Genomic DNA, 18,409 nt, shown 5'->3' on the forward strand with positions numbered 1-18,409 from the left:
GGGAATGAGATGCTGGAAAGACATGCTGGGAAAAAGGGACCTGGGGGTCCTGGTTGATGGCAAGTTGGACATGAGTCTGCACTGTCCTGTCAGCCAGGAGAGCCAACCCTGTCCTGGGGGCATCAGGCACAGCATCGCCAGCCGGGCAAGGGAGGGGATTGTCCCGCTCTGCTCTGAGCTGGGGCAGCCTCACCTCGAGTGCTGGGGGCAGTTTTGGGTGCCACAATATAAAAAAGACATTAAACTATTAGAGAGCATCCAAAGAAGGGCCATGAGGAAGGTAAAGGGTCTGGAGAGGAAGTCATTGAGGAGTGGCTGAGATCACTTGGTCTGTTCAGCCTGGAGACCTCATTGCAGTTACAACTTCCTCATGAGGGGAAGAGGAGGAGCAGACACTGATCTCTTCTCTGTGACAGGACCCAAGGGAATGGCCTGAAGTTGGGTCAGGGGACGATTAGATTGGGTATCAGGAAGAGGTTCTTCACTTAGAGGGTGGTTGGGCACTGGAACAGGCTGCCCAGGAAAAGTGGTCACAGCACCAAGCCTGACAGAATTCAAGAAATGTTCAGACAATGCTCTCAAGAACATGGTGTGATTCTTGGGACTGTCCTGTGAAGAGGCAGGAGTTGGACTTTGATGATGCTTGTGGGTTCCTTCCAACTCAGGATATCCTATGATTCTGTGACATAAGAAAAAGGTTGCAAACAGTGTCAGAGCACATCTAATCTGAAAATCAGACCATTAGTAATCAGCAAAGGAGTAAATGTCTGAGTAAGTCTCTGACAGGACCAAACATGGGGCAAGAATAAAAATGTTTCCACATGTAGCTGGACTGGGTCTAGGTGAGGTGGGGTACCATAGAAAGTCAGATCTACTGCCCACAAACGTCTATTCCCACCATTGTTTCACCTTCCCAAAATACTGCTGAACCTAGCTTTTGAGCAGCTTGGGTCTGTTCAAAACCTTCCCAACTTCAAGAGAATCTTCTTTCCATTCTTGTCTCAACCATCTTTCACAAGCTCTTTGTTTCCTCCGTACTCCTGGATTTCCTTCTGCTGTCCTAGATTTTGTTGCCTTCAAACTTGAAGGTCAGTATCTAAACCATTTCCTCAACTGCTCTCTTATCACTACACAGCAAATTTCCCCTCAGTATGCATTGTGCAGCCAGAGGCACCGGTGCCTTTTTCACCCCAGGCCTGTTAGAAAGTCTCCCCTGAGATATGTCATAAGTAGAAATATGAAGTCAAAGAACCCCAGATTTTGGCAGCAACCACTGAGAACATGCTGAAAATATGAAAATATTTTCATTCTCCAAAGGGAAGACAACTTTGTGATATGCTTGAGAAGGAGGGGAAAAAGAAATAGAAAGGAAGCACTAAAAATCTCTTTGCCAACAAAGAAGACAAGCTTTGTTAATCTATTTTATTTTAACACTGAAATAGCCATAAAAGTCCTAGGTAGTTATTTTGGATTATCTTAGTTTATCTGGTTATGTGGGTTTACAAAGACACCCACTTCCCAAAAAGACACTGTGGTTTTTAAGAAACATTAACTAAAGAAGACAACCCTCCGTCTTCATTTGAACTTTACCAAAGGCTCTGCCATACAGGGCTGTGGAAACACAAAGGTTTTCCTTCCCACTAAAACACACCACACTAAATAGTTTTTCTTTTATTTTCTCAGTCTCTAACTGAGCAGGTGCTTGAAAAGAGAACCATTGCAAGTCATGTAATAGTCAAGACCTACGTTTCCTCCTACTAGTCCAAATCTAGTTTCTGTGGACTCCTCTCTACATCTTTTTTAAACTAGTGCCATGTAGATACCCTGATGGGTCTTAAAGTGTATCACCAGTTAGAACAAATAAAGGCCTTGATATCAGTTCTGGTGGTTTTTAGCCTAATACAGAAAGGCATAATTGCGTCCAGGGCCTGAATAAAGGTGGGCAAATTCCATCTGGAGAAATCTACACATTTTAAGTAATGAGAGCAATTAGTTAGCAGGACAACAAGCCTAGGATCACAGTGGATTTTACAGTCTTTCTTGCAGGTTAGGTATCTTTCTAGAAGCTGTGTTACTCTCAGCAAGCAAACACTTCAACTGTTGAAACCTTTCTAAACACATGCATTAGCAACAGTATGGCCTGTCTTTCTGGTCTGTGCTATAAGGCATGTCAGAAAAAATGTTCTTATGGTTCTTTGCATTTATAAAATAAACTAAAAAAACCCCAAACCCAGCCTATTAAGCCATTTTTGAGTATTGTTCCTCCTCCAAAAATGAAAAAAATTATCTTTGCACTCTAAATGTAGTTTATCAATACTTAGAACAGGGTCTCCCAAATTCAGCTGCCTAGATAGCACAGAAAAGAAATTCCAAGGCACTATGCTAGCTGTAGCATGTAATTGCAACAAGTTTTAGCTTTTAGTTCTCCCCCTGTAAAGCAAGAGCAGCAGCTCTTGGCTATTGTTCAAATAATAAAAACTGACAGATACCCAGGCAGCTAAATCTTCACATGCTCAGTGGAAGAGTAAAGTGGATCTTTGTAAGCTAAGCAGAGCAATTTGTATATCTGTGGGGGTCTTATATATGTTTAGAGACAGAAGGGTTGAAATTTTGGAAAGAAAAAGCCTTATTTAGAAAGGCAGTACCCCAAAAGAAACAAAAAGCCCCAAACACTATTAATAACAAGTTAGGACCAGCTTTGTAAAGAACCCTTGTGTGTGAGCTGTGAATAGCTTTACAGCCTGAGAAGCACCAGGTCCTAAACTGGTTTGTTCATTCTTATCCCCTGTGGTCCAATTTGACTTTCACAACTTGCTCAACTTGAATCCTTGAAGGAAGCCCAGCTTTTAACGATAAATTCCCACTGAAATCTCGTTTACTCAATGTATTTTTGAATATTAAGCTTCCTCTCCAGTACTGTCTCAAGGATCAGCATACAGATGAATAAAGAATTTACCTTTAGTAGAACCTTTTATTTCAGAGGTTGTAAACTTTTGTGACTGAAAGAAGTGCCAGTTGAGCTGAATGACTGCAATCGCTGAGTTTGTGGGACATCTAGTGGAACAAAAAGGTTACTGTCATGGGTATGCAGTCTCAGACACTATTCAAGGAGAAAGATAACCCTGCAAGCACAACATTAAGCGGTATTGTGAGGAACATGCGAGTAGTTGCGCCTGAGTGCCTGGGGAAAAAAGTCATCTGCTACTCTGAGCGTGTTTCCCAGAACATAAGTGCTTTCTGCTCTTCCACTGCAGTCTGGCAGCACACGCACAATAAGAGAGGCATTCCCTCTGCTGGCTGCGATCTTGGACATGGTAATGTGGTCCAAACAGTGGCAAAGGTAGAGCAGCCCAGATATCAGCATGGGCTGACAACTTCAGCATGTTACCAGAATCCTGAACAGCCTATATGTTCCCATTGTTATTTTTCCTGGCTGTAAGTCAATGACATGTGGTGGGTCATCCTATAGGTTTACCTAATTCAGCATTCCTCTCCTGAAACAGCCCCTGAAGAGCTACAGGTCTTCTCAGTGTACTTTCCCAGCCTCCAGACATTCCTGGCACAGAAACAACTCTGAGCTTTCTCTTTGCACCAAACAGAATTTTTTTCCATTCAAGGTACAAATCCTATCTTTAAATCCACACTACCATCTGGCATTCACAAAATTCCGCCAGTGTTTTCCACACTTCAGAACCCATTATGAAATACCTCATTTTGATGTTAAGTCTGGCAATATTTTGTTTCATTTAACATCTCTCAGTTCTACGTCATTATGAAAAAGAACCATAGAATCATTCAGTAGTTTGAGTTGGAAGGGACCTTTAAAGGTCATCTTGTCCAACTCTCCTGCAATCACCTGGGACATCCTCCACTAAGTCAGGTTGCTCAGCGTTCCATCCAACCTGACCTTGAATGTTTCCAGAGAAGGGAAGTCCTATTCCAGTGCTTCACCACCTTCCTTGTAAGAAAAACTTTCTTCCTTATATCTAATCTAAAAAGATTATCTGTAGTGAAACCCCTCTACCTCTAGTCCTATTGCAAAAGGTTATTTATCCCCAAAGATTAGACTCTTTCCACATACCTTCTCTGTGTTGCTCTGTTTAGACATCTCTTCTTTTCCTCTCTCTAACATACCTTTTTTTTGTAAGTAGCAGAACCTTTGCCTGTTCAGTTGATCTTTGAGCTGATGCTGCTGCAAATCTTGGTTCATCTTTGCCACCCTTTGAGACTTCTTTTTTTTTTTTAGTTCTGCTATGTCCTTTCAGTGACAGCATTTCTTAGCTGAAAACAGTGGTCAGGATATACTCACACTATGAATTTCTGTAGTAACATAGTTGTATGTCCCTTTTATTTACTTTTCCTTTCCCAGTATGCTTAACTGTAACTGCAAAGTGAGTTGACATTTTCACAGAAATATGTTATGAGTCTCCTTCCTCAGAGATAATAATTAGAGCTGGATCTGTCATTGTACCTGTGTTTTTTTTCTTCAAATGCATTTCTGCATGTTTGGCAGCACTGGATTTCACTAGGTATTGTATCCTCTAGCCTACCAATAGCATGAAATCTTTCTGCATGGCATGTAATCCTGCATAGCTGTTTCTTGTCTTTCTTGCCATGAGTAATTTATTATCACATGCAAAATTTGCCATCCTCTTCTGACTCACTTTTCCAACATCATTCATTAATACGTCAGATAGCAAGGCCCTAGGATCCCCTAGAGGATTGAGAGAACAGACTTTTATTCCTACTCCATATTTCTACCTGTAACTAGTCATCAATTTATGAGGAACATTTAATATCATTCTTTTACAGATCAACAGGTTTTTTTGACACTTTGAGAAACATTGTTGAAAGTCTCCTGGAGATAAGCATGTGCTCACATAACCAAGAGCTTCTTCAAAGTGGTCCAACACAACCCTGAGGTGCTACTGTCTTCCTGTAAAGCCACACCCAATCCTTCTCCACTATGGCACGTCAATTCATGTCTCTACTAAATCTAATTTGCAGTGGTGCCATGGAGCCTGAATTGAGTTTCCCTGGGCTATCTTTTCTGTCACATTCTTTTGTATCATCTCTCACAGCCAGTGACTGCCCCAGGCAAGAGCAAACCCATCCTGGGGCTATCACACTGCAAGAATAGCGGCTCAATAGCAACCAACTTATACAGCCCTGATACTGGGATAAATTAATGGTGGGTATTCATGTCTGAATTCATAACTGGTGTCCCTGGTCCTTTTAAGATCCCCATCCTTTTTCTCTTAGAAATACCTTACCATTCCATCAATGGCCACTGGGAACCATCCCAGCTCAGGACATGACACTTTTACCTTATTTAAGCGAGCTAATAAAACATAAACTTCACCTGTTAAACACAGGTAAAGAAAAGCAAAGTAAAATGAATGAGAGCTGTTCCTGTTCATGACCTTGAACAACTGTCTTTTCAGTTTTGTATATCCCAGTTCTCCTCTCCCAGTTCTCCTGCCCTCAAATCTCTCTTCAAACAGAATTCTTTTAGAATCAGATCAAGCTTCACTTCTGCACGATTTCTCAAGTTCCCCAGGGAAACATATGGGTTGGGATACTTGCCTGTCTTGATGAAACAGCTGATATTGAAAAGAGAGCCCTTAATTTTTTGTACATTGTAAAGTCAAGTAAATGCAAGTGTGTAATTTCTTTCTTTCTTATTTGAACATGTTCTGCAAACACCTTTCTTTCCTCTTAAAAATACAGTTCATGAAACAGGAAAGTTTACTGTTGGGGAAGATGAAACAGGAAAGCCTTATAAATATGATTGCCTGACAAAAGATTTTGGGAATATGAAAACTATAAGCGACATCAAAATGAAAGCCACCTTTGAGATACCAAGTCTTAGTTACTGAACAACTGGAAAACAATGGTATGGCCGACTGAAGGTAATCGCCTCTTGATTGAGCAATACCCTCTGCTTGCAGGCAGGTCCAAGGGTCAGAGTAGACCCTACTAGCTCAGCAGAAGGGGTCCAAAGAGTAGTTTTTAGAAGTTAAGATGTAACACTCTATGGTAATATAAGAACTCTTATAGGCTGTATGTAAATGCTATAGGATTTGTATCTTGTATTAGATTGGTTAGTGACAATTAGAATATTCAGTACAGAAGATGATTTATTGTATTGTAACCAGGACTTCACAGACACTCTTATTCCTCTCTCTCTCTCTCTCTCTCTTTCTTTACTTACCCGCTTGCTCTCCTGGGCCTGCTCCGAGCTGAGTCTGGCAGCTCTAAGCAGTGCCCCTGTACCCACGCCCTTTGCAATAAACCGCATGTTCCAAGATCTGACTTCAGAGATCTCTCGTTTCCGTCCGTCCCGACTGTCCGAACCCACCCCAAGCTCCCGCAGTTTACCTCATTTTTCACAATCAGTGCACTAGCCAGGTTCACTAATAAACTGATAAATGTTAAGATTAAGGAAGATTAAGGAAGAACACTGCCTGAAAGATCCACTTTGTAGCATGCTTTGAAGGTGACAACATCTGGCTTTGATGGACTGCCACAGAAATTCTGGGATGGTTTAAAGAGCCTGCCCTGACTCCAGTTGTGAAAAGTACTCATTTACAGGCAGCTAGCTATGTTGTATCTGCCTTTTTGCCAGTAGTCACAAAAAAAAAAATTGGCTGAGAGATATATTCAAGTAATTAATTGAGCATTGCTTGTAATAAGAGGTGTTTTTAATGCTAAGAAGTTAGCCACGCTACTGCTAGCAAAGGGGAATTCAGAACATGCCCTCATACATCAAATCTCTGCTATGTTGTTTATGAGCAGCAATTTGAGACCAGGATTGGATTTGCAGAGGTATGTGAATTGTAAACAGTTTGCAGAAATGGCAACCAAGATTCCAGTATGCTTACTGTAGGCCTGGAGAGGTTTGTGAGGCCTTATTGTTCTTTAAACTTAATTACCAGGTACAGTTAAATCCTAGGCCAGATTTTTATCTTACATCATGCAAGGAAGGCTGAATTTGATCTTTTGGAGGCATGTCAGTCAGTTGCTGGGAATATCATATGCATGGTCAGCATCAGATATGCTCGCTTATGCTATTTCAACACTGCTAAAGGAATCTCTCCTAGTATTTTGTGTTCAGCCCTGAGATGAATTCAAATAACTATGGTGAAGTCCTTGTCTAAGGTCCTGTGTAGAGGACTCTTCTCACTCTTAAAGCTTAACCAAGAATGGAAAGTAAGAGCTCTCTTATAATGCTTTGGAAGAAACTGAAACCATTTTATGCAGTACTACAGTATCAAAACTTGTAAACTCACAAAATACATGATTTGGGAAAGAAACAACATAATATGATCATTTCAATCACAGCAAGTGCTGGAGTTCAACCTTTCAGTTCATTGAAAGACCACTAAGGAAAACAGACTTCCTGCTAGTGGGTTTAAGTTGAAAGTGAGAGGTTCTACTTGTCAGAAAAAGCTGAACCACCCCCCCCCCCCATGTTAACATATTACCAGATAAGGTCAATGCTTTTAGCGTTCAGTCTCCCAAGTTTTACAGAAACTTGCAGTAAGCTCTAAAGATATGAGCTGCCATTTGAGGAAATTCATAGCAGAATTCAGAATTTGAGTTGCACGGTGTGCAGCCCTGGCCAGGGATTCTCTTGGTGCTTCCCCTCTCTGTAAAAATCTACACAAGTGTGCTGTGACAAGAATATTCAGTCAATAAATGGGGATTTGTAAGTTTAAAATAGCACCAGCTGAAATAGTAGGCTAGCATCATGTAAACGTTTTTGCACTTTAAATTCTGATGTCAAGCTTTTGGCAGCTGACACGGCCAGCATTTTTTCAAGCCACTTATATAATGCAGGATAAGTACCGGACTTAGCAAAGAAACGGAGAATGAGTTTGACAGCTGAAAATTGCTGCTCCAGAGAAGTAAAAAGAGAGACGCAAGCAGGTTTAAAGCGCGCAGTGAGCAGAACCGGGGCGAGGTCCGCAGCTCTGCCGGCAGCAGCGGAGCGCGGCTGCTCCCGTGGGCGAGCGGTCACCGGCGGGGCAGCAGCGGGGGCGACGGACTGGTGGCCACCAGAGGGACCCCGGACCCCGCCGGACCTCTCTCCGTCCTTCACTCGGCTCATCTGTGCTCCCGCTCCCTGCACTAGTCCCTTTCCTGCGCACTACTACCTCACTGGGACGATCTGTTTGAGCTGGTCTCAAATGCTAGAGATGTTACTTCAGAAGGCAGATGGTTACATGAGGTGGGAAAGCCATGTTACAAAAACAAAACAAAACCAAACAGAAAACAAAAGCAAACCAAAACAACAAAAAGACAGGATAAAAGTAGAAAGGTAGACACCTGAAATAAAACAGTTGAAAAAAGCAAGAAGTCCGAGGGCACACACAGGGTGGGGGGTGAGGAGAGAGGGAGGAGGTGAAAAAGCACAACGGTAGCTGGCTTAGAGTGTTGTTTTCTCCACTCTTACTAGAAAGAGAGGAACAACTAGGGGAAAATCTGAGCAGGAGTATAATTACAGAATTTTTGCAGATGAGACAAGCAGGTAAAGGGAGGTGATTCTGTCCCTCTCCTCTGCCCTTGTGAGACCCCACCTGGAAGGGAGCCACATCCAGCTCTTTGGTCTCTAACATGGAAAAGACATGAAGCTGTTGGAGAGGGTCTAGAGGAGGCCACGAAGCTGATCAGGGGCTGGAGCGCCTCTGCTGTGATTACAGACTGAGAGGGATATTGGGGATATTCAGCCTGAGGCAGAGAAGGCTCCAGGGAGAGCTTATTGTGGCCTTTCTGTATTTAAAGGGGGCTTATAAAAAAGATGGAGAGTGACTTTTACAGCAGATAGTGATAGGGCAAGGGGCAATAGACTTAAAATAAAAGAGGAGAGAATTGGATTAGATGTTAGTAGAAAATGGATACTCACAGGGTGATGAGGCACTGGGACAGAGAAGGTGTGGAAGCCCCATTCCAGGAAGCGTTCAAGGCCAGGCTGGATTCAGCTTTGAGCAGCCTGGACTGGTGAGTGGCATCCCTGCCCCTGGAAAAGAACTAGGCTGAAACCAGATGATCCTTAAGATCCCTTCCAACCCAAGCCATTCTCTGATTCTAAGTTTTAAGATGTCTATTTTCAGCTACTTCTAAAAATTTTACCCTTTGTTCTCATTTTTCTTACATTCATTAAGGAGGTTTTTCCTAAGAATCCCATGAATTGCTGCTACTGGATGGGAGCACTTTCCAGATATTTTACATGAGGCTGAATAATTTCAAGATGGTTTGGGGTTTGACTTCCCATGGTTGAGATTCTCATATTACTGAGACAGACCTTATTTTCAATATAAGTTCTTGGAAATGAATGGAATTGTTCCAAATTAAAATTAGTTTGCTCAGAAACTTTGTCTTTAGACCAAAAAAATAGAGTTAAGAATTATTAGCAGGATTTCAAATATTCTGTTCTGTTGTTCTGCTTATGGAGCAATGTGTCTGAGTCACATAATTATGCTTTTTATGGTCCAAATTTTTTTAAATGTTATGCTAATATATAACCCTTGCAATTCTCAGGAAAATATACTGAGGATCAGAGCTGAGTAATGCAGTTATGTCTTCAGAATTTGCCAAGGATTTCCCCCACAAACGAACTTAAAAACTAGTTTTCAAAGGCGTTAATTGCCCCATTTACTTCAACAGGTTGAGTCTGAAATCTGCTGTCAACACTCAGTGCTGCTGCACTTACCTCGCACTGCCTGAAGTGCCAGAAACACTACCTGCCAAAGGTCTCCAGATCCACCTCTTCTCTTTAATGTTCTAATTACTACCTACTAATACAAAAATACCTGGGCTTACTGCAACAGCCAGACCAGTCTAGTGAAACATGGTGAAGGACCCACTTTAGACACAATACTTCTATCAGGGATAGAGCTGAGCAAAGTATGAAGATTATGCTTCATTTGAAAGCCTGCTTGTAATCTTACAGTAGCTGGTCATACCATAAGGTGCTTCCTAAGCATGTTTTGGATTTAACAGGTCTGGACTTCTTACATTTTTGCAGAAATTGAGGTTGTAATAAAGACTGGAAAGGGTGTAAAACAACAGTGCTAAATATACCAGGAATGTCAATAATTCAGTATGCAATTCCTTCAGTTAGTACTGGCTTTTGCAATTATTTGTGGTACCCATGCAGGTGAAGTCTTTTTGAACAGAGAACAGAAAAAACACTCGATACAGCCTTTGCATGCATTGTCTTTCTCAGTCATACTGCCCACTCCAGTCAGCCTCAATTTTTTCAAATGCCAATTAACAGGTGTGAGAAATGCTACTTCTTACCCTGGGACCAATGTCTGCATCAGTGATACTATCTTGGCAATCCAGTCTGCAGCATAAATATCATGGTGTTTGAGCCCTCGGGGCCTGTGGAGTTTACAACTATGCTGTCAAGATCTCTTCGTTGGGATAGTCCTTGAAGTCCTGCCAAGATGTAGGGGACTCGGGTGCTTTTATGTGCTCCCAAGCACAGCTCTGGCTCCAGGAGTCAACACTCTTGTCAGGCTGAGTGATGGTGTGAATCTCAACTCGCGAGCAGAGATTCCAGCAGGGAGTGTGACAGTGCATGCTTGCATGATGATGCCAGAGAAGCAGGTGACACTGGCAGATAGCTGCAAGGAATAGTAACTGGGTGGCTTCTTGTTACATATCCTCAGAACTTCACAGGATGGAATTCGAGAGAGAGGAACAGTTATAAAATGAGGTTACAAAATCCGGATGTCCTGATCAATTCGAGACAGTTGTAAGGTACCTAACACTGCATGCACAGGCAAGAACAGCATTCAGCACTGGGTCAGGATCTGTTTGCATCATATTTTGACTAATCCAAGGATTAATCACATTGCAAGTCAATGAGCTGTTACACTCTTCCAGGCTCTCCAGAGACTGCCTAGAGAAAAAAGAAGGGGATGGTATGTCAAAATAGTGACACGAGGAGGCGCAGAGCGAGTATGTTTTCCTTGTAATAAAAACTACACAGGCCCAAAGTATTTAAACACAGCTTGTAAAGAAAAACAAGAGTTAAAAGGACAAAGTTTATATCGGCAACATCCCAAAAAAATCAGGGAAGTTGGATCAGTTCTGCATTTGTCCTTCTACAAATACAATAAATGGAGAGAAAGAGCAGTAGTTTGTAGTCTGAAGAACTTCACATTTGGTAGTTCTCAGGCACCCTGAAAGCCTTCAAAACTGACAGAACTCTTGCAATACAGGGTGTTACTAACAGGTTTCTGTGCATCACATGCATTTCTGCTGCAGTTAAGCCACAAATATTTAAATAGCGGCATGCCTGCTTTTCACCTGGGCCAGAATTCAAAGGCAAGTTCAAACAGCATTTAAACGCCCATGTTCATTCTGCTGACAGCTGGGGCTGATTTTGTAGTTATCCTCAAGCTCTACTACCTGCCACAAATACAGGTACTAAAATCTTTTAGCTTAGCCACGGAAGATCTGCTGAATGTCAAGTGGTCATTCCACTGTCTTGGTTTTCCAACTATTTATTCAAGGGTATAACCTTGTGAAGATTTTTGTATATGCTTTCATTGGCACCAGCAACTAGCCATGCAGTTCTAGAATGGTGAGAGAGGCTGTCAGACCACTCACTGCTTCTGAAAAGCTTTTCTCTTGTAGTTCACCCCTAGCACAAGGGGCAGTATCCAGATGAGACAAAAATCAACAACAGAAACCATATTTGAGGGACACCGTTAGTGGATGTATTGTACCTTTCCCTGTGCTGACCTGCAGGGACAAATGCATTTAGGTAAGTGTTTGTTTGAAATGGTTTTTTGCAGTAAACAAGGCTGTTAAGTTTCACCATTCTCTTTTAAGACTCCATGAAATAAATCCATGCTCAGGATCAGTCCTGTGATTTACTCAGTGTCCTTGACCTCTCACAGAGAATGACTGTTTTAATGAAACACTTCTGGCAGGGTTGTCCCAGCTTCAATGCATGCTGAGCATCTTCTGTTCACTGAAAGCAGCAAAAATTCACACAAATTACATATTCAGAACAAACATTGTTTTCCCTGATAAGATTAATTTTGAGCTCAATTCTGCAAGGTATTGTCTATTTACTGGAAACCTCTGGTTAACAGAGTTGATGGTATTCAGTAGCTCTTTGTAAACTGAGCCCCTATGAAAAGCACTTTAACTGTTGATTTCTTAATAAATATGAAATTAAGCAAAAATGAATTTGCAGGTCAAAGTGATTTCTCCATAAAGCATCAAGGGAAATTATGCAGTTAAGTTAAGCCTGTGAATAGAAATCAGTGTTGTACTACTCAAGGACAAGGAAAGTTTAAAAGACACCTTTAAATTCCACTTAAAAATTTAAAAGGACAGGTTTGTGCCTTATCACATGGCTCCTAATGAAGCAGTCACACACTGTCAGATGAAGATGAGATGGAGGTAACCTGAAGAGGAGAAGCAGGTTGGTAGAACCTGCTGTTCTTGATGTTTACAGTAAACAGGTGTAGGCCAATTGTTAACATTGGCTTTTCCCAGTGACAAATTGATGGGTTACAGTTACAGGACTCAAATTGAAAGAGTATTCCCAGCACTCTGACAGATGGAAGAATAAGTTTACAGGCTGAGAGATTTAGCTAAACCAAGATCTTCCATGAGCTTGTGTGAAGATTCGGCCTCACAAAAATTCATGGTCATATGGTCCTGGAGTAACAGGGAAGATGCCCACACCAAGGAGCTGCAGCTGCCTTTTCCTGCTGTCACTTGCCCTTGAGCTACCTCTATTTCTGCCCAGCACAGCTCAAGAGCTTAGGTACATCCCAGCCACCAGCTTTGCTTTTACTTCTGCAGTCAGTAGAAGTTTGCACTGTCCTGAAATACTGGGAACAGAGCTCTTTCCTGTGAGAAAGATGTGCTTTATTTATTCCTTTCCTTTTTAAAAGAATTTTATATGGAAAATGTTTTCAGGTTTGGTTTCCTCAAAGATGTTTGTAGAGAAATCTGTGCTGGTCCTGTAATTCCTTTTATTTCCCCTCCAGGATCTATGTATCTATTAGCATGTTAAAAGAATTTTCTTAACTTTCTTCATCACTACCAGTTTGTATTCTGCTTCATTGTGCTAAATGAAGCATACTGAATACAAATATAGAGAGAAAGCAAAATCGGCAACCCATTTGCAAGCACTCACACTATGGTCTCAGGTGGCTGCAACCAGCAATCTGCTCTAATCCCGTGCCTGTGTGGATCATAATCTTGAGCAGACAACTGCTGCTGACACTGTTCAGTGTGTGGTGTGGTGACTCCATCCCGATGGCAGTGGGTAAATGATACTGCCACCCACAAGCACCTGTTCTGCCCACGTGGCAGCCTGCTGAAGCAGTCTGTAGAGACATGGCAGCCACCTCCAGGCACAGGACAGCATGCCCTCTGGAACAGGGGCATGTCTGGCTGTCCCTGTGCACACATACTAGTCTGCATCTCAGTTCAAACACCCAGGCTATAATGCAACCCAGACTCAAAAACTTGTGCACCGCAAGCTTGGAAACGCAGATGAACAAAGTGTCCACAGCAATGCCTTCAAGGCTGAAGAATCCATGACTAATCTCCATGCAGGGTCCTACTCAGGTTTTATAAACCCTAATTCTCTTCTCAAGCTGTCCCAGGACTTCAGAGGCTGCTTTATACAACATGGATTAGAATTGCTGTGCTCTTGCCTGCCAGGGGAGGGGAGACACAACTTCACAAGGTAAACCTGCCCCTCCCTGCCTTAAGATTCCTCAGATATTCCTTCAGCAAAGAGAACTCTAAAAGTTATTTCCTTAGACTTGTGACAGCCGCACCACATCATTCCAGATGTTCCCAAATGTAGGGCAAAATTGTTCTCAACATTAGGATATGAACCAGACATAGGTTACTACTCAGTTTTGTTCCTGCTACCACTAAATGCACTGCTGAATCTAAGTGGAAATTTTACATTATTAAAATGAATTCCTATAGGAGAAGTTTACAGGATTTTTTTTATTTAGGACTTATATTTCACAAAAATGAATACTGTAAGATAGTGATTAAATTATTTGTCCAAATTTGTTTCACCTTCTATCATAATTTGCATCACCCTATTGGAAGGGAAAGGAACATAAGGGTTTCAAAAATGAGCAGGTTTTAGCTTCAGATACTTCAGGCTGTTGTTCCCCCATTCCCAGAGACAAGGGTGCAGGCTTTCTATGGCCATAGGTGAGATGTGGAGAGGGATAGGGTTAGGAAAGCTGAAGATAAAAGCGAATGCAGAGAGGAGGAGCTGAGGACATCATGAAGTTACTGAAACTGTGCTATAAACATAGGATGGAAGCAAAGTACTTTGGGATGTCTTTCATTCAGTAACTATTCCTAAAGTTTCATATGCTGTGCTTCCACAAAAACTCTTTCTATTCAGTTGTGACTGGACCTCTGTAAGATGGTACTAACACATTGGGAGGATCATATTGCTGTAATTAGAGTGGCTGACGTTACACCCTCAGTGCAGGGTGCAAGGTGCTCCTTTGAACCTCTCCAACCTAGTTTGGCCTAAGCCTCAGCTCAATGGAACACTGCCTTCCATTAAGAGTCAGAGCAAATCCAAAATTTAACAGCTCCTATCACTGAGATAGGATTAGGAGATTTTCTGGACTAGGAATTTAATTCTGAAAACAACCAAGCAACCATAGACTCTGTGGTCTTTGGGCCATACTAGCTGTTACAGGACACCACAGAAGAATGGTCAGCTGATGGATGATTAAGAGCTGGCTTTAGGCTACTATGACAGGGAACAGTTACCCTCTCTTTACCAGGAAAAAATTGGCCTTAGTCCAACCACAGAGTTGCCAACACAAGGAAATTCCTTTGCTTTCAAAGCCAGGTGATGTTTGGCACTATCAGAGTGGAGTTGTTCTCCACATCATCTGCTCACTAAGCATTGCAATGTAAATCACACACCATCTCAATATGCAGTATATTCCCTGCCCAGACCATCCCTCTGCTGAAATGGAAGCCTTGCTGCAGTCAGCCTCAGCAGGTAGCTTATGTTAGAAAGGGTGGTCAGGTCAGGATCACCAGACTAGCTGACTACAGAAATGGCAAGAGAAGCCCAGACCTCAGCTACAGACAACTCTGACACAGATGTATGCTTAGAATGCAATTTTAAACCTCATTCAATAGAAAAAAAAAAAATATATATATATATAGATACATATATGCAAGACTGGATTGGACTTATTGAGGGAGAAACAGGTACCATATCCACAGTATTAAAAAAAAAACCAAGCAGAACTTCACTCATTTAAATGGGGAGATGAGGCTCTGACTCATCCAAAATGCATCCAAAAATAAATGCAAATCACAACTTTTATTTATCTAGTTTGGAATTTTTACTATGTGTGGTCTACTGTGTGTAGCTGTACTGTGGTAGGACATTTAATTCTCTTATAAAATGAAAAAAACCCTCCCTAATTCAATTTTCCTTCTAATTCAATTCAGAAATTTGCATTCAGTTCCCAGAAGTGTTCTATCTTCAAGCTTTAGGAAATGAAGAAAGTGTTTGAACTTTAGAAACTCCTTGCATCATTAGTTTTAGCAGATGCACAACACAGTAATCATCACGAGTGCTGTAACACTCATGTAGCTGACATTTTATTAAAAAATGGAAATATACAGATGTGTTAATCCCTGCAAAGTGCACATGCATCACCACAGATGACTTTTTATTCTTAGGCCATGGTAACCAAGTGAACAAATGTGTGGGCATTAATGATTTCCCCTGCCATGTGCTCCACTAGCAGCAGCACACAGTGTTAATTCTGGTTGAATAAAATGCTCTGGGCAAGTAATATCAAAGAATCTACAAGGCTGGGGGTTGGGGCTTTTCTCTGTTTAAAAATGCACTCAAAGGATCGTTACTATCTGTACACATGGTCGTGTGAGATAGCCCCTGACTGATAAAGTTAGTGTACAAGCATAGACTGATTTCTTATAGAACTGCTGCTGCAATTTTCAGACATGTCTCCCAACTCTTCCTAAGATATACAGCAGGTATTAGTTATACTTAAGGATATCAGGTCTGTGAAAAGTAGAAACATAAGTTAAACAGAGGTGCTGACATTTTGTCTGACATTGTGGATGACACAAGCAGCCAGATCACTAAGTGAATAAACAGAGCTTTTTATTTTCCCTGCAGCTATGTGAGCTCTGCTTATTCCTGACACACCTGCAAAACCTCTGTGGAGCTTAAGATGAGTGTCTCACAGAGAAAGTTTGACTTAAACATACATTTTGTTCATGGGATCTGATTTTGGAAGAGATGGACCAACAGTTCTATTAGAGAGACATACCAAAGAACTGTGAGCTTGTATATGTACAAGTTAACATCAAATCCCTTGTTTGTGAGGGAAAGGTTATGTGTGCATTCCTCATTAAAAAGGTAGAGCTGCTTATTAAGGCAGATAAAACTACATTTGGCTTCATATGCTCTCTATTTCTTAGGACATTAAAAGAGAGAATCTCTGTTTTGCCCTATTGCTTATTCCACAAATAAAATCATCACCACTTTCATGAGGACAAGTTACAAAGCCATTGTTCATAAAGAGCCTTTGGCAAATACTGGTACCAGAACCTGTGGACAAGATGCTGCTTCTGCTCAGATCCCTCAGCCCATGTGGTGCACTACTCTCTCCAGCACAATTCCTGGACAAAGCAAGGGTCATGGGTTGACCCCAGCTGGGAAACAGTTGTTTCTTTTTCTTCTTCTTCTCCTTCCTCTTCTCTGTCTTCTTCTCATTCTTCTTCTCAATTCTTCTCCTTCTCCTTCTCCTTCTCCTTCTCCTTCTCCTTCTCCTTCTCCTTCTCCTTCTCCTTCTCCTTCTCCTTCTCCTTCTCCTTCTCCTTCTCCTTCTTTACTAGAGGCTGAAGGTTTCTTGCTTCACTGAAAGAATAAACAGAGCCAAAAACAGCTGAGTTATTCATGCTGCCTCTTTCTGAGTATGCCAGGTAATGTACCACAAGAGCCTTCTTTCTAAGGAAAGATTATCACCCTAATATATCAAAAAAGATTTGCTGTCAGACAACTTTTTCACCTCCCCAGTCATAAATGAAAAAATTTCCTTTAGATTTGATTAGTACAAAGAGATCAATTATTTTTGCTTGTAGTAGAAAGAGGGAGAACCTTCACAAATATATTACTCAGGTCCAGTTCCTTCACTACCCAGAGGGAAGCAGGCTGTTTAATGAGGTGACAGTTAACTAAACTTCATTTACCCAATAAAGCCTGTGGGAAGCAGTTTGAGAGGCAGAAGTGCAAATGCTACTGATGCTAACCCTCCGCTCAGCAGATAAAGACATCATCCAGAAATGTCAAATGGGTAGTTCTTCCATTTTCTGGTTCTTCCCCTTGGGAATACGTTATGGGTATGGACAGGATCTGGAGCAACAGGGAGGGGGGAAGCCTAGAAATGGTGCTATTTGTTAATCACAGCCCTTCAAATCACAAGCTGTCTGCTATTTTCTTTCCTGCTCACCCTTAGGACTCTGACCTGGTTTGCAATAAATATCAGGTCCCCAAGAGTTTCACCTAGTGACAGTGAAGCCAGTGACAGCTCTGCTACCATCACAGATCAACTATCGTGCATAAGAGTACTTAGTGTCACTTATTTACAAAAAAAAATGACTAAACAAATACAATCTGTCTGTTCTCTTTTCTTTGAAGACCACCTGGCAATGACCTGTCCCCATGGGAGGCAGGCAGAGCTGCCTGCAAGTCCAGGTTGTGACCGAAGATGAATAAGGAAAGGGAGGATTGGGCTGAGGGCAATATTCATTCCCCAGCACTTCGACTGCTCTTCCAATGTGTCTGTTATTAAGAACTTGGTATTTTCATAACACTTAGATAATGGGCAGTGGGTGTTTCTGTGGTGACATATTGAGAACTCAAAGATTAATGTGTCATTTTATTAGTTCCATTCTGATATCTCTATGCTGATAAATGCTCGGCAATCTCACCATCCCATTAGTAATATTAAATACTGTGAACCTAGGGTTTAGAAAGATATAAACCATTTAAAAATTGAATATGACCAATAAAATGCTCTCTGGGCAGTTTTCCAACACAAACACTCTCCAAGCTCACTATCAAAACATGACTAGACATTTCTTTCATTATTGAGACTAAGGGATGTGAGGTTTTGGGGTAGTCTTTTATAAAGAAGCATGGAGATGAACATGCAGATATTTCTAGTTTCAAATAATATTACGGCATGGATCAGTAACATTTGAAGGAGCTTCATTTAGATTTTCCCATCGGTGTTGGATTGAATCTCTGGCAAATGGAAGCCTCTGCTATATCGCTCTGTTCTGACAAACTCCACTCCTCTCATCCATAAAAGATGGCATTGTTTTT

The 18,409-nt window shown here is 41.6% G+C and overlaps 1 long non-coding RNA gene across 3 annotated transcripts in view; it reads right to left on the reverse strand.

Moving 5' to 3' along the window:
* Positions 1–16,803, reverse strand: part of LOC109144043 — a 35,399-nt gene extending 18,596 nt beyond the window's left edge. For all 3 annotated transcript variants that reach the window (XR_005603772.1, XR_005603773.1, XR_002044523.2), the window contains exons 1-3: positions 16,631–16,803; positions 10,306–10,912; positions 8,909–9,022 (exon numbers count right to left, since the gene is read on the reverse strand). This is a non-coding gene — a long non-coding RNA (uncharacterized LOC109144043). The remainder of the gene's footprint in view (positions 1–8,908; positions 9,023–10,305; positions 10,913–16,630) is intronic.
* Between the last annotated feature and the right edge of the window lie 1,606 nt (positions 16,804–18,409).

The sequence above is a fragment of the Corvus cornix genome, chromosome Z (genome assembly GCF_000738735.6).
Source record: "Corvus cornix cornix isolate S_Up_H32 chromosome Z, ASM73873v5, whole genome shotgun sequence".
NCBI classification, from domain to species: Eukaryota; Metazoa; Chordata; class Aves; order Passeriformes; family Corvidae; genus Corvus; species Corvus cornix.